The sequence below is a fragment of the Phalangium opilio genome, unplaced genomic scaffold (assembly GCF_054372755.1).
Source record: "Phalangium opilio isolate 3A_F unplaced genomic scaffold, DU_Popi_V2 ptg000039l_1, whole genome shotgun sequence".
Taxonomy (NCBI): Eukaryota; Metazoa; Arthropoda; class Arachnida; order Opiliones; family Phalangiidae; genus Phalangium; species Phalangium opilio.
In genome coordinates, this window is record NW_028324162.1 from 2,071,453 (window position 1) to 2,086,064 (window position 14,612).

Here is a 14,612-nt window from a genome sequence, read left to right on the forward strand (position 1 = left end):
TTCACATCGTGAACGAAGGAAGCTAAGCTTCTTGAGCCTGGCGCCTTAGACCGCTCGGCCATCCTGACGTGATTTGGTGCAATTTGGACGTTTTAAAATTACATCTCTTCCAGTTATTTTCATAAAACATATCTTGTCAGAAGAGGGATTCGAACCCACGCCCTCATACGAGGCCCAGACTACACAGATTGATATCGTGAACCAATGAAACTAAGAACCCTTGAATCTGTAGACTTAGACCGCTCGGCAATCCTGACATGGTTTTGTGTAATTTGGACGTTTTAAAATTACATCTCATCCAGTTATTTTCATAAAACATATCGTGTCAGAAGTGGGATTCGAACCTACGCCCTCATACGAGGCCCAGAATACTCAGATTGACATCGTGAACCAATGAAACTAAGAACCCATGAATCTGTAGCCTTAGACCGCTCGGCAATCCTGACATGGTTTTGTGTAATTTGGACGTTGTAAAATTACATCTCTTCCAGTTATTTTCATAAAACATATCGTGTCAGAAGTGGGATTCGAACCCACGCCATCATACGAGGCCCAAAACACACAGATTGACATCGTGAACCAAGGAAACTAAGAACCCTTGAGTCTGTCGCCTTAGACCGCTCGGTCATCCTGACGTGGTTTAGTGTAATTTGGACGTTTTAAAATTACATCTCATCCAGTTATTTTCATAAAACATATCGTGTCAGAAGTGGGATTCGAACCTACGCCCTCATACGAGGCTCAGAATACACAGATTTACATCGTGAACCAATGAAACTAAGAACCCTTGAATCTGTAGCCTTAGACCGCTCGGCAATCCTGACATGGTTTTGTGTAATTTGGACGTTTTAAAATTACATCTCTTCGAGTTATTTTCAAAAAACATATCGTGTTAGAAGTGGGATTCGAACCCACGCCATCATACGAGGCCCAAAATAACACAGATTGACATCGTGAACCAATGAATCTAAGCCCCTTGAGCCTGGCGCCTTAGACCGCTCGGCCATCCTGACGTGATTTTGTGTAATTTGGAGTTTTAAAACTACATCTCTTCCAGTTATTTTCATAAAACATATCGTGTCAGAAGTGGGATTCGAACCCACGCTCTCATACGAGGCCCAGAATAACACAGTTTCACATCGTGAACGAAGGAAGCTAAGCTCCTTGAGCCTGGCGCCTTAGACCGCTCGGCCATCCTGACGTGATTTTGTGCAATTTGGACGTTTTAAAATTACATCTCTTCCAGTTATTTTCATAAAACATCGTGTTAGAAGTGGTATTCGAACCCACGCCCTCATACGAGGCCCCAATCACACAGATTGACATCGTGAACCAATGAAACTAAGAACCCTTGAGTCTGTCGCCTTAGACCGCTCGGTCATCCTGACGTGGTTTAGTGTAATTTGGACGTTTTAAAATACATCTCTTCCAGTTATTTTCATAAAACATATCGTGTCAGAAGTGGGATTCGAACCCACGCCCTCATACGAGGCCCAGAATAACGCAGATTCACATCGTGAACGAAGGAAGCTAAGCTCCTTGAGCCTGGCGCCTTAGACCGCTCGGCCATCCTGACGTGATTTGGTGCAATTTGGACGTTTTAAAATTACATCTCTTCCAGTTATTTTCATAAAACATATCGTGTCAGAAGAGGGATTCGAACCCACGCCCTCATACGAGGCCCAGACTACACAGATTGATATCGTGAACCAATGAAACTAAGAACCCTTGAATCTGTAGCCTTAGACCGCTCGGCAATCCTGACATGGTTTTGTGTAATTTGGACGTTTTAAAATACATCTCTTCCAGTTATTTTCATAAAACATATCGTGTCAGAAGTGGGATTCGAACCCACGCCCTCATACGAGGCCCAGAATAACGCAGATTCACATCGTGAACGAAGGAAGCTAAGCTCCTTGAGCCTGGCGCCTTAGACCGCTCGGCCATCCTGACGTGATTTGGTGCAATTTGGACGTTTTAAAATTACATCTCTTCCAGTTATTTTCATAAAACATATCGTGTCAGAAGAGGGATTCGAACCCACGCCCTCATACGAGGCCCAGACTACACAGATTGATATCGTGAACCAATGAAACTAAGAACCCTTGAATCTGTAGCCTTAGACCGCTCGGCAATCCTGACATGGTTTTGTGTAATTTGGACGTTTTAAAATACATCTCTTCCAGTTATTTTCATAAAACATATCGTGTCAGAAGTGGGATTCGAACCCACGCCCTCATACGAGGCCCAGAATAACGCAGATTCACATCGTGAACGAAGGAAGCTAAGCTCCTTGAGCCTGGCGCCTTAGACCGCTCGGCCATCCTGACGTGATTTGGTGCAATTTGGACGTTTTAAAATTACATCTCTTCCAGTTATTTTCATAAAACATATCGTGTCAGAAGAGGGATTCGAACCCACGCCCTCATACGAGGCCCAGACTACACAGATTGATATCGTGAACCAATGAAACTAAGAACCCTTGAATCTGTAGCCTTAGACCGCTCGGCAATCCTGACATGGTTTTGTGTAATTTGGACGTTTTAAAATTACATCTCTTCCAGTTAATTTCATATAACATATCGTGTCAGAAGTGGAATTCGAACCCACTCTCTCAAACGAGGACCAGAATACACAGATTCACATCGTGAACCAATGAAACTAAGAACCCTTGAGTCTGTCGCCTTAGACCGCTCGGTCATCCTGACGTGGTTTAGTGTAATTTGGACGTTTTAAAATTACATCTCATCCAGTTATTTTCATAAAACATATCGTGTCAGAAGTGGGATTCGAACCTACGCCCTCATACGAGGCCCAGAATACACAGAATGACATCGTGAACCAATGAAACTAAGAACCCTTGAATCTGTAGCCTTAGACCGCTCGGTCATCCTGACGTGGTTTAGTGTAATTTGGACGTTTTAAAATTACATCTCATCCAGTTATTTTCATAAAACATATCGTGTCAGAAGTGGGATTCGAACCTACGCCCTCATACGAGGCTCAGAATACACAGATTGACATCGTGAACCAATGAAACTAAGAACCCTTGAATCTGTAGCCTTAGACCGCTCGGCAATCCTGACATGGTTTTGTGTAATTTGGACGTTGTAAAATTACATCTCTTCCAGTTATTTTCATAAAACATATCGTGTCAGAAGTGGGATTCGAACCCACGCCCTCATACGAGGCCCAGAATACACAGATTGACATCGCGAACCAATGAAACTAAGAACCCTTGAATCTGTAGCCTTAGACCGCTCGGCAATCCTGACATGGTTTTGTGTTATTTGGACGTTTTAAAATAACATCTCTTCCAGTTATTTTCATAAAACATATCGTGTTAGAAGTGGGATTCGAACCCACGCCATCATACGAGGCCCAAAACACACAGATTGACATCGTGAACCAATGAAACTAAGAACCCTTGAGTCTGTCGCCTTAGACCGCTCGGTCATCCTGACGTGGTTTAGTGTAATTTGGACGTTTTAAAATTACATCTCATCCAGTTATTTTCATAAAACATATCGTGTCAGAAGTGGGATTCGAACCTACGCCCTCATACGAGGCTCAGAATACACAGATTGACATCGTGAACCAATGAAACTAAGAACCCTTGAGTCTGTCGCCTTAGACCGCTCGGTCATCCTGACGTGGTTTAGTGTAATTTGGACGTTTTAAAATTACATCTCATCCAGTTATTTTCATAAAACATATCGTGTCAGAAGTGGGATTCGAACCCACGCTCTCATACGAGGCCCAGAATAACACAGTTTCACATCGTGAACGAAGGAAGCTAAGCCCCTTGAGTCTCGCGCCTTACACCGTTCGGCCATCCTGACGTGGTTTTAAGTCATTTAGACGTTTTAAAATACATCTCTTCCCGTTATTTTCATAAAACATATCGTGTCAGAAGTGCGATTCGAACCCACGCCCTCATACGAGGCCCAGAATAACGCAGATTCACATCGTGAACGAAGGAAGCTAAGCTCCTTGAGCCTGGCGCCTTAGACCGCTCGGCCATCCTGACGTGATTTGGTGCAATTTGGACGTTTTAAAATTACATCTCTTCCAGTTATTTTCATAAAACATATCTTGTCAGAAGAGGGATTCGAACCCACGCCCTCATACGAGGCCCAGACTACACAGATTAATATCGTGAACCAATGAAACTAAAAACCCTTGAATCTGTAGCCTTAGACCGCTCGGCAATCCTGACATGGTTTTGTGTAATTTGGACGTTTTAAAATTACATCTCATCCAGTTATTTTCATAAAACATATCGTGTCAGAAGTGGGATTCGAACCTACGCCCTCATACGAGGCTCAGAATACACAGATTTACATCGTGAACCAATGAAACTAAGAACCCTTGAATCTGTAGCCTTAGACCGCTCGGCAATCCTGACATGGTTTTGTGTAATTTGGACGTTTTAAAATTACATCTCTTCGAGTTATTTTCAAAAAACATATCGTGTTAGAAGTGGGATTCGAACCCACGCCCTCATACGAGGCCCAGAATAACACAGTTTCACATCGTGAATGAAGGAAGCTAAGCTCCTTGAGCCTGGCGCCTTAGACCGCTCGGCCATCCTGACGTGATTTTGTGCAATTTGGACGTTTTAAAATTACATCTCTTCCAGTTATTTTCATAAAACATATCGTGTTAGAAGTGGGATTCGAACCCACGCCCTCATACGAGGCCCCAATCACACAGATTGACATCGTGAACCAATGAAACTAAGAACCCTTGAGTCTGTCGCCTTAGACCGCTCGGTCATCCTGACGTGGTTTAGTGTAATTTGGACGTTTTAAAATACATCTCTTCCAGTTATTTTCATAAAACATATCGTGTCAGAAGTGGGATTCGAACCCACGCCCTCATACGAGGCCCAGAATAACGCAGATTCACATCGTGAACGAAGGAAGCTAAGCTCCTTGAGCCTGGCGCCTTAGACCGCTCGGCCATCCTGACGTGATTTGGTGCAATTTGGACGTTTTAAAATTACATCTCTTCCAGTTATTTTCATAAAACATATCGTGTCAGAAGAGGGATTCGAACCCACGCCCTCATACGAGGCCCAGACTACACAGATTGATATCGTGAACCAATGAAACTAAGAACCCTTGAATCTGTAGCCTTAGACCGCTCGGCAATCCTGACATGGTTTTGTGTAATTTGGACGTTTTAAAATTACATCTCTTCCAGTTATTTTCATATAACATATCGTGTCAGAAGTGGGATTCGAACCTACGCCCTCACACGAGGCCCAGAATACTCAGATTGACATCGTGAACCAATGAAACTAAGAACCCTTGCATCTGTAGCCTTAGACCGCTCGGCTATCCTGACATGGTTTTGTGTAATTTGGACGTTGTAAAATTACATCTCTTCCAGTTATTTTCATAAAACATATCGTGTCAGAAGTGGGATTCGAACCCACGCCATCATACGAGGCCCAGAATACTCAGATTGACATCTTGAACCAATGAAACTAAGAACCCTTGAATCTGTAGCCTTAGACCGCTCGGCAATCCTGACATGGTTTTGTGTAATTTGGACGTTGTAAAATTACATCTCTTCCAGTTATTTTCAAAAAACATATCGTGTTAGAAGTGGGATTCGAACCCACGCCATCATACGAGGCCCAAAATAACACAGATTGACATCGTGAACCAATGAAACTAAGAACCCTTGAATCTGTAGCCTTAGACCGCTCGGCAATCCTGACATGGTTTTGTGTTATTTGGACGTTTTAAAATAACATCTCTTCCAGTTATTTTCATAAAACATATCGTGTTAGAAGTGGGATTCGAACCCACGCCATCATACGAGGCCCAAAACACACAGATTGACATCGTGAACCAATGAAACTAAGAACCCTTGAGTCTGTCGCCTTAGACCGCTCGGTCATCCTGACGTGGTTTAGTGTAATTTGGACGTTTTAAAATACATCTCTTCCAGTTATTTTCATAAAACATATCGTGTCAGAAGTGCGATTCGAACCCACGCCCTCATACGAGGCCCAGAATAACGCAGATTCACATCGTGAACGAAGGAAGCTAAGCTCCTTGAGCCTGGCGCCTTAGACCGCTCGGCCATCCTGACGTGATATGGTGCAATTTGGACGTTTTAAAATTACATCTCTGACAGTTATTTTCATAAAACATATCTTGTCAGAAGAGGGATTCGAACCCACGCCCTCATACGAGGCCCAGACTACACAGATTGATATCGTGAACCAATGAAACTAAAAACCCTTGAATCTGTAGCCTTAGACCGCTCGGCAATCCTGACATGGTTTTGTGTAATTTGAACGTTTTAAAATTACATCTCATCCAGTTATTTTCATAAAACATATCGTGTCAGAAGTGGGATTCGAACCTACGCCCTCATACGAGGCTCAGAATACACAGATTTACATCGTGAACCAATGAAACTAAGAACCCTTGAATCTGTAGCCTTAGACCGCTCGGCAATCCTGACATGGTTTTGTGTAATTTGGACGTTTTAAAATTACATCTCTTCGGGTTATTTTCAAAAAACATATCGTGTTAGAAGTGGGATTCGAACCCACGCCCTCATACGAGGCCCAGAATAACACAGTTTCACATCGTGAACGAAGGAAGCTAAGCTCCTTGAGCCTGGCGCCTTAGACCGCTCGGCCATCCTGACGTGATTTTGTGCAATTTGGACGTTTTAAAATTACATCTCTTCCAGTTATTTTCATAAAACATATCGTGTTAGAAGTGGGATTCGAACCCACGCCCTCATACGAGGCCCCAATCACACAGATTGACATCGTGAACCAATGAAACTAAGAACCCTTGAGTCTGTCGCCTTAGACCGCTCGGTCATCCTGACGTGGTTTAGTGTAATTTGGACGTTTTAAAATACATCTCTTCCAGTTATTTTCATAAAACATATCGTGTCAGAAGTGGGATTCGAACCCACGCCCTCATACGAGGCCCAGAATAACGCAGATTCACATCGTGAACGAAGGAAGCTAAGCTCCTTGAGCCTGGCGCCTTAGACCGCTCGGCCATCCTGACGTGATTTGGTGCAATTTGGACGTTTTAAAATTACATCTCTTCCAGTTATTTTCATAAAACATATCGTGTTAGAAGTGGGATTCGAACACACGCCCTCATACGAGGCCCAGAATACACAGATTGACATCGTGAACCAATGAAACTAAGAACCCTTGAATCTGTAGCCTTAGACCGCTCGGCAATCCTGACATGGTTTTGTGTAATTTGGACGTTGTAAAATTACATCTCTTCCAGTTATTTTCATAAAACATATCGTGTCAGAAGTGGGATTCGAACCCACGCCATCATACGAGGCCCAAAACACACAGATTGACATCGTGAACCAATGAAACTAAGAACCCTTGAGTCTGTCGCCTTAGACCGCTCGGTCATCCTGACGTGATTTTGTGTAATTTGGAGTTTTAAAACTACATCTCTTCCAGTTATTTTCATAAAACATATCGTGTCAGAAGTGGGATTCGAACCCACGCCCTCATACGAGGCCCAAAATAACACAGATTCACATCGTGAACGAAGGAAGCTAAGCTCCTTGAGCCTGGCGCCTTAGACCGCTCGGCCACCCTGACGTGATTTTGTGCAATTTGGACGTTTTAAAATTACATCTCTTCCAGTTATTTTCATAAAACATATCGTGTTAGAAGTGGGATTCGAACCCACGCCCTCATACGAGGCCCCAATCACACAGATTGACATCGTGAACCAATGAAACTAAGAACCCTTGAGTCTGTCGCCTTAGACCGCTCGGTCATCCTGACGTGGTTTAGTGCAATTTGGACGTTTTAAAATTTCATCTCATCCAGTTATTTTCATAAAACATATCGTGTCAGAAGTGGGATTCGAACCCACGCTCTCATACGAGGCCCAGAATAACACAGTTTCACATCGTGAACGAAGGAAGCTAAGCCCCTTGAGTCTCGCGCCTTACACCGTTCGGCCATCCTGACGTGGTTTTAGGTCATTTAGACGTTTTAAAATACATCTCTTCCAGTTATTTTCATATAACATATCGTGTCAGAAGTGGGATTCGAACCCACGCCCTCATACGAGGCCCAAAATAACACAGATTCACATCGTGAACGAAGGAAGCTAAGCCCCTTGAGTCTCGCGCCTTACACCGTTCGGCCATCCTGACGTGGTTTTAGGTCATTTAGACGTTTTAAAATACATCTCTTCCAGTTATTTTCATAAAACATATCGTGTCAGAAGTGGGATTCGAACCCACGCCCTCAAACGAGGCCCAGAATAACGCAGATTCACATCGTGAACGAAGGAAGCTAAGCTCCTTGAGCCTGGCGCCTTAGACCGCTCGGCCATCCTGACGTGATTTGGTGCAATTAGGACGTTTTAAAATTACATCTCTTCCAGTTATTTTCATAAAACATATCGTGTCAGAAGAGGGATTCGAACCCACGCCCTCATACGAGGCCCAGACTACACAGATTGATATCGTGAACCAATGAAACTAAGAACCCTTGAATCTGTAGCCTTAGACCGCTCGGCAATCCTGACATGGTTTTGTGTAATTTGGACGTTTTAAAATTACATCTCATCCAGTTATTTTCATAAAACATATCGTGTCAGAAGTGGGATTCGAACCTACGCCCTCATACGAGGCCCAGAATACTCAGATTGACATCGTGAACCAATGAAACTAAGAACCCTTGAATCTGTAGCCTTAGACCGCTCGGCAATCCTGACATGGTTTTGTGTAATTTGGACGTTGTAAAATTACATCTCTTCCAGTTATTTTCATAAAACATATCGTGTCAGAAGTGGGATTCGAACCCACGCCCTCATACGAGGCCCAAAATAACACAGATTCACATCGTGAACGAAGGAAGCTAAGCTCCTTGAGCCTGGCGCCTTAGACCGCTCGGCCATCCTGACGTGATTTTGTGCAATTTGGACGTTTTAAAATTACATCTCTTCCAGTTATTTTCATAAAACATATCGTGTTAGAAGTGGGATTCGAACCCACGCCCTCATACGAGGCCCCAATCACACAGATTGACATCGTGAACCAATGAAACTAAGAACCCTTGAGTCTGTCGCCTTAGACCGCTTGGTCATCCTGACGTGGTTTAGTGCAATTTGGACGTTTTAAAATTTCATCTCATCCAGTTATTTTCATAAAACATATCGTGTCAGAAGTGGGATTCGAACCCACGCTCTCATACGAGGCCCAGAATAACACAGTTTCACATCGTGAACGAAGGAAGCTAAGCCCCTTGAGTCTCGCGCCTTACACCGTTCGGCCATCCTGACGTGGTTTTAGGTCATTTAGACGTTTTAAAATACATCTCTTCCAGTTATTTTCATAAAACATATCGTGTCAGAAGTGGGATTCGAACCCACGCCCTCAAACGAGGCCCAGAATAACGCAGATTCACATCGTGAACGAAGGAAGCTAAGCTCCTTGAGCCTGGCGCCTTAGACCGCTCGGCCATCCTGACGTGATTTGGTGCAATTTGGACGTTTTAAAATTACATCTCTTCCAGTTATTTTCATAAAACATATCGTGTCAGAAGAGGGATTCGAACCCACGCCCTCATACGAGGCCCAGACTACACAGATTGATATCGTGAACCAATGAAACTAAGAACCCTTGAATCTGTAGCCTTAGACCGCTCGGCAATCCTGACATGGTTTTGTGTAATTTGGACGTTTTAAAATTACATCTCATCCAGTTATTTTCATAAAACATATCGTGTCAGAAGTGGGATTCGAACCTACGCCCTCATACGAGGCCCAGAATACTCAGATTGACATCGTGAACCAATGAAACTAAGAACCCTTGAATCTGTAGCCTTAGACCGCTCGGCAATCCTGACATGGTTTTGTGTAATTTGGACGTTGTAAAATTACATCTCTTCCAGTTATTTTCATAAAACATATCGTGTCAGAAGTGGGATTCGAACCCACGCCATCATACGAGGCCCAAAACACACAGATTGACATCGTGAACCAATGAAACTAAGAACCCTTGAGTCTGTCGCCTTAGACCGCTCGGTCATCCTGACGTGGTTTAGTGTAATTTGGACGTTTTAAAATTACATCTCATCCAGTTATTTTCATAAAACATATCGTGTCAGAAGTGGGATTCGAACCTACGCCCTCATACGAGGCTCAGAATACACAGATTGACATCGTGAACCAATGAAACTAAGAACCCTTGAATCTGTAGCCTTAGACCGCTCGGCAATCCTGACATGGTTTTGTGTAATTTGGACGTTGTAAAATTACATCTCTTCCAGTTATTTTCATAAAACATATCGTGTCAGAAGTGGGATTCGAACCCACGCCCTCATACGAGGCCCAGAATACACAGATTGACATCGTGAACCAATGAAACTAAGAACCCTTGAATCTGTAGCCTTAGACCGCTCGGCAATCCTGACATGGTTTTGTGTTATTTGGACGTTTTAAAATAACATTTCTTCCAGTTATTTTCATAAAACATATTCTAAGGGAGCGGTAGCTCCCTTAGATAAGGCCTGATGACGGCTTTAATGTATAAGGAAGGTTTTTGGATTGGTTTTAACTTTTTTCGTATTAAGTTTATTGTTTCGAAATTTTTTTACTGAACTAAAATCCGGGCCCTTAATATGTGGTAAAAATTTCAAGATGATCCACCTAATAGTTTATTTTATAAAGCATAAAGTTGCTAAGGGTGGTTTTCATTTCCATAAAATTAATCACAGATTTTGGCGAAAAACTAGAGAATCTCCATAGAAATAACATGGGAAATTTTCCAAACTTACCCATTTTGTAAGTACCCTTACAAAAATAACTATACGTTTGATAGATTTGAAAACGGTCTTAAATGAAAGCCCCATTTTTAAAGTGGGCGCCAATTTTTGTTTCATTAAGAAAAACAAAGTTTAAGTATTGTTTTTAATAGTTTTAAGTACCTGCTCCGAATTACGTGGTTTACCTTTAAACTGTGGAACTTAAGACTTTTTTGCTTGGGTTGAGTAATAAGGAAAGTCATTCTAGGACTTACGTCGTTTTACTGCGGATAATCAAATTTGTAGGGCAATTAGCTAGCTTAATTGTCATTATAACTTTTGCGCGTCCAACTAATTTAGTTGCGAAGTACAGATTAGACTTAATTAAACAAAATAAGCAATTAAAGATAATTACCAATTATAGTAATTAAATTTTTACACGAGTCTAAACTATAACATTTGTTTGTGTACAGGTCTACGGAATCTGTTTAAGCGCAGACCTACAGAATATCTTTGTGCAAAGGGGTATAAAATCCCTTTGCGCAGAGGCCTATGCAATCTTTTTGTGCACAGGTCAGTGGAATATTTTTGTTTCCAGGTCTATGGAATCTTTTCGTGCACAGGCCTATGGAATATTGTTTTACACAGGTCTACGGAATGTTTTTGTGCAAATCTGCATGGAATCCTTTTGAGTATAGGAGTATGGAATCTTCTGTGCACAGGTCTATGGAATTTTTTGTTCATGGGTCTAAGGTATATTTATGTGCACAAGTTTGAAGAATCTTTATGTGCACACAAGTTTGAAGAATCTTTATGTGCACACAAGTTTGAAGAATCTTTATGTGCACACAAGTCTGAAGAATCTTTATGTGCACACAAGTCTGAAGAATCTTTATGTGCACAGAAGTCTGAAGAATCTTTATGTGCACACAAGTCTGAAGAATCGTGCCCAAGTGAAAAATCTTTATTTGCACAGGTCTACGACTTCTGTTTGTGCACAGGTCTACGACTTCTGTTTGTGCACAGGTCTACGACTTCTGTTTGTGCACAGGTCTACGACTTCTGTTTGTGCACAGGTCTTTGGAATCTGATTCGCTCATTTCTATGACATCTCTTTTTGCGCAAGTCAATAACATTTGTCTATGCACAAGACTAAAACATCTGTTTGTGCACAAGTCTAAAACACATGTTTGTACACAAGACTAAAACATCTGTTTGTGCACAAGTCTAAAACATCTGTTTGTGCACAAGTCTAAAACATCTGTTTGTGCACAAGTCTAAATCATCTGTTTGTGCACAAGTCTAAATCATCTGTTTGTGCACAAGTCTATAACACCTGTTTGTGAGCAATTCTATAACACCTGCTTGTGAACAAGTCTATAACACCTGCGTGTGAACAAGTCTATAACACCTGTGTGTGAACAAGTCTATAACACCTGTGTGTGAACAAGTCTATAACACCTGTGTGTGAACAAGTCTATAACACCTGTGTGTGAACAAGTCTATAACACCTGTGTGTGAACAAGTCTATAACATCTCTTTGTGCACAAGTCTATAACATCTGTTTATTCACAAGTCTTTGACATCTGTTTGTGCACACGCGAGTGACTTCTGTCTGAGCAAGGGTCTACGGAATATTTTTGAGCACGGGTCTACAGATTATTTTTGTGCAAATGGGTATGGAATCTTTTTGAGCATAAGGGTTTGAAATCTGTTTGAGCATAGGGGTATTGAAAATGTTTGTGCATAACTCTATGGAATCTGATGTGCACATGTCTATAACATCTCTTTTTGCGCAAGTCTACGACATTTCTTTGGGCACAAGCCTGTGATTTCTATTTGTGCACAAGTGTACGAAATATTTTTATGCATAGGTGTACGGAATATTTTTATGCACAATTGTACGGAATACTTTTGAGCACAGCTGTACGAACTGTTTTTGTTCACAGGTGTACGGAATATTATAGGTGAAAACGGATTTGGAATATTTTTGTGCACAGGTGTACGAACTGTATTTGTTCACAGGTGTACGGAATATTATGGTGAAAATGGATTTGGAATATTTTTGTTCACAGGTGTAGAGAATATTATGGTGAAATAGGATTTGGAGTATTTTTGTGCACAGGTGTACGGAATTTTTTTGTGAAAATGGATACCGAATATTTTTGTGCACAGGTGTACGTGATATTTTAGTGCACAGGTGTACGTGATATTTTTCTGCACAGGTGAACGTGATATTTTTGTGCAAATGGGTAAGGAAAATTTTTGAGCATAGGGTTATGGAATGTTTTTGTGCAGAGGTCAATGGAATATTTTTCTGTACAGGTATATGGAATGTTTTTGTGCACAAATCTATAGAATGTTTTGTACACCGGTCTAGAACATATGATTCTGCACAAGTCTATGGCATCAGTTTGTGCAAAAGTCTAAGGGATGTGTTTTTGCACAAATATTTGACATCTATTTTTGCACAAGTCTATGGTATTTGTGTGTGTACAGGTCTACAAAATATGTTTGTGCACAAGTCTGAAGAATCTTTATGTGCACAAGTCTACGGAATCTCTTGTGCAAATGTCGATGACATCTCTTTTTGAGCAAGTCTATGAAATCAGTTTATACACAAGTATATGACATCTGTTTGTGCACAAGTCTATAACATCGGATTGTGCAAAACCGTGTGACTTCTGTTTGTGTACAAGTCTGTGGAATCTATTTGTGCACGAGTCTACGTAATAGGTTTGTGCGCAAATCTATGGAATCTGTTTATGCGCTAGTCTACGGCATCTGTTTGTGCACGGGTCTACGGAAAATGTTTGTGCAAATGGGTGTGGAATATTTTTGAGCATATAGGGGTATGGAATGTTTCTGAACAGGTCCAAGGCATGTTTTTGTGCACAGGTCCATGGAATATTTTTGTACACAGGTCTATGTCATGTGTTTATACAAAAGCCAATAGAATATTTTGTGCATAAGTCAATGGAATCTTTTTGTGCACAGTTTTATGAAATATTTTTGTGCGCAGGTTCTAGGGAATATTTGTGTGCAAATGGTTATGGAATAGTTTTGTGCTATGGGTATGAAATCTTTATGTACACAGGTCTATGGAATCTTTATGTACACAAGCCTATATAATGTTTTGTGCACAGTTCCATGAAATCTTTTATGCACATCTCCATGAGATCTTTTGTGCACAGGTCTATGGAAACTTGATGTGCACAAGTCTATGGAAACTTGATGTGCACAAGTCTAAAGAATGTTTTTGTGCACAGGTCTATGACTTCTGTTTGTGCACAGGTCTATGACTTCTGTTTGTGCACAAAACTATGGAATCTGGTTTGAACATGTCTATGACATCTGTTGTGCACAAGCCTGTGACTTCTACTTGTGTACAAGTCTACGGAATTTGTTTGTGCACATGGCTACGGAATCTGTGCACCGATCTCCGGAATCTGTTTGTACACAGGCCTACGGCATCTGTTTGTGCACAGGTTTACGGAATCTGTTTCTTTACAGGTCTATGGCATCTGTTTGTGCTCAGGCCTACGGCATATTTTTTGAGCACAGGTCTAGGGAATCTTTTTGTGCACAGTTTTATGGAATCTCTCTGGGCACAGGTCTATGGAATAATTTTGTGCACAGGTCTATGGAATAAGTTTGTGCACAGGTCTATGGAATAATTTTGGGCACAGGTCTATGGAATAATTTTGTGCACAGGTCTATGGAATCGTTTTGTGCAAATGGGTATGGAATTGTTTTGTGCAAATGGGTATGGAATTGTTTTGTGCAAATGGGTATGGAATCTTTATGTAAACAGGTCTATGGAATCTTTATG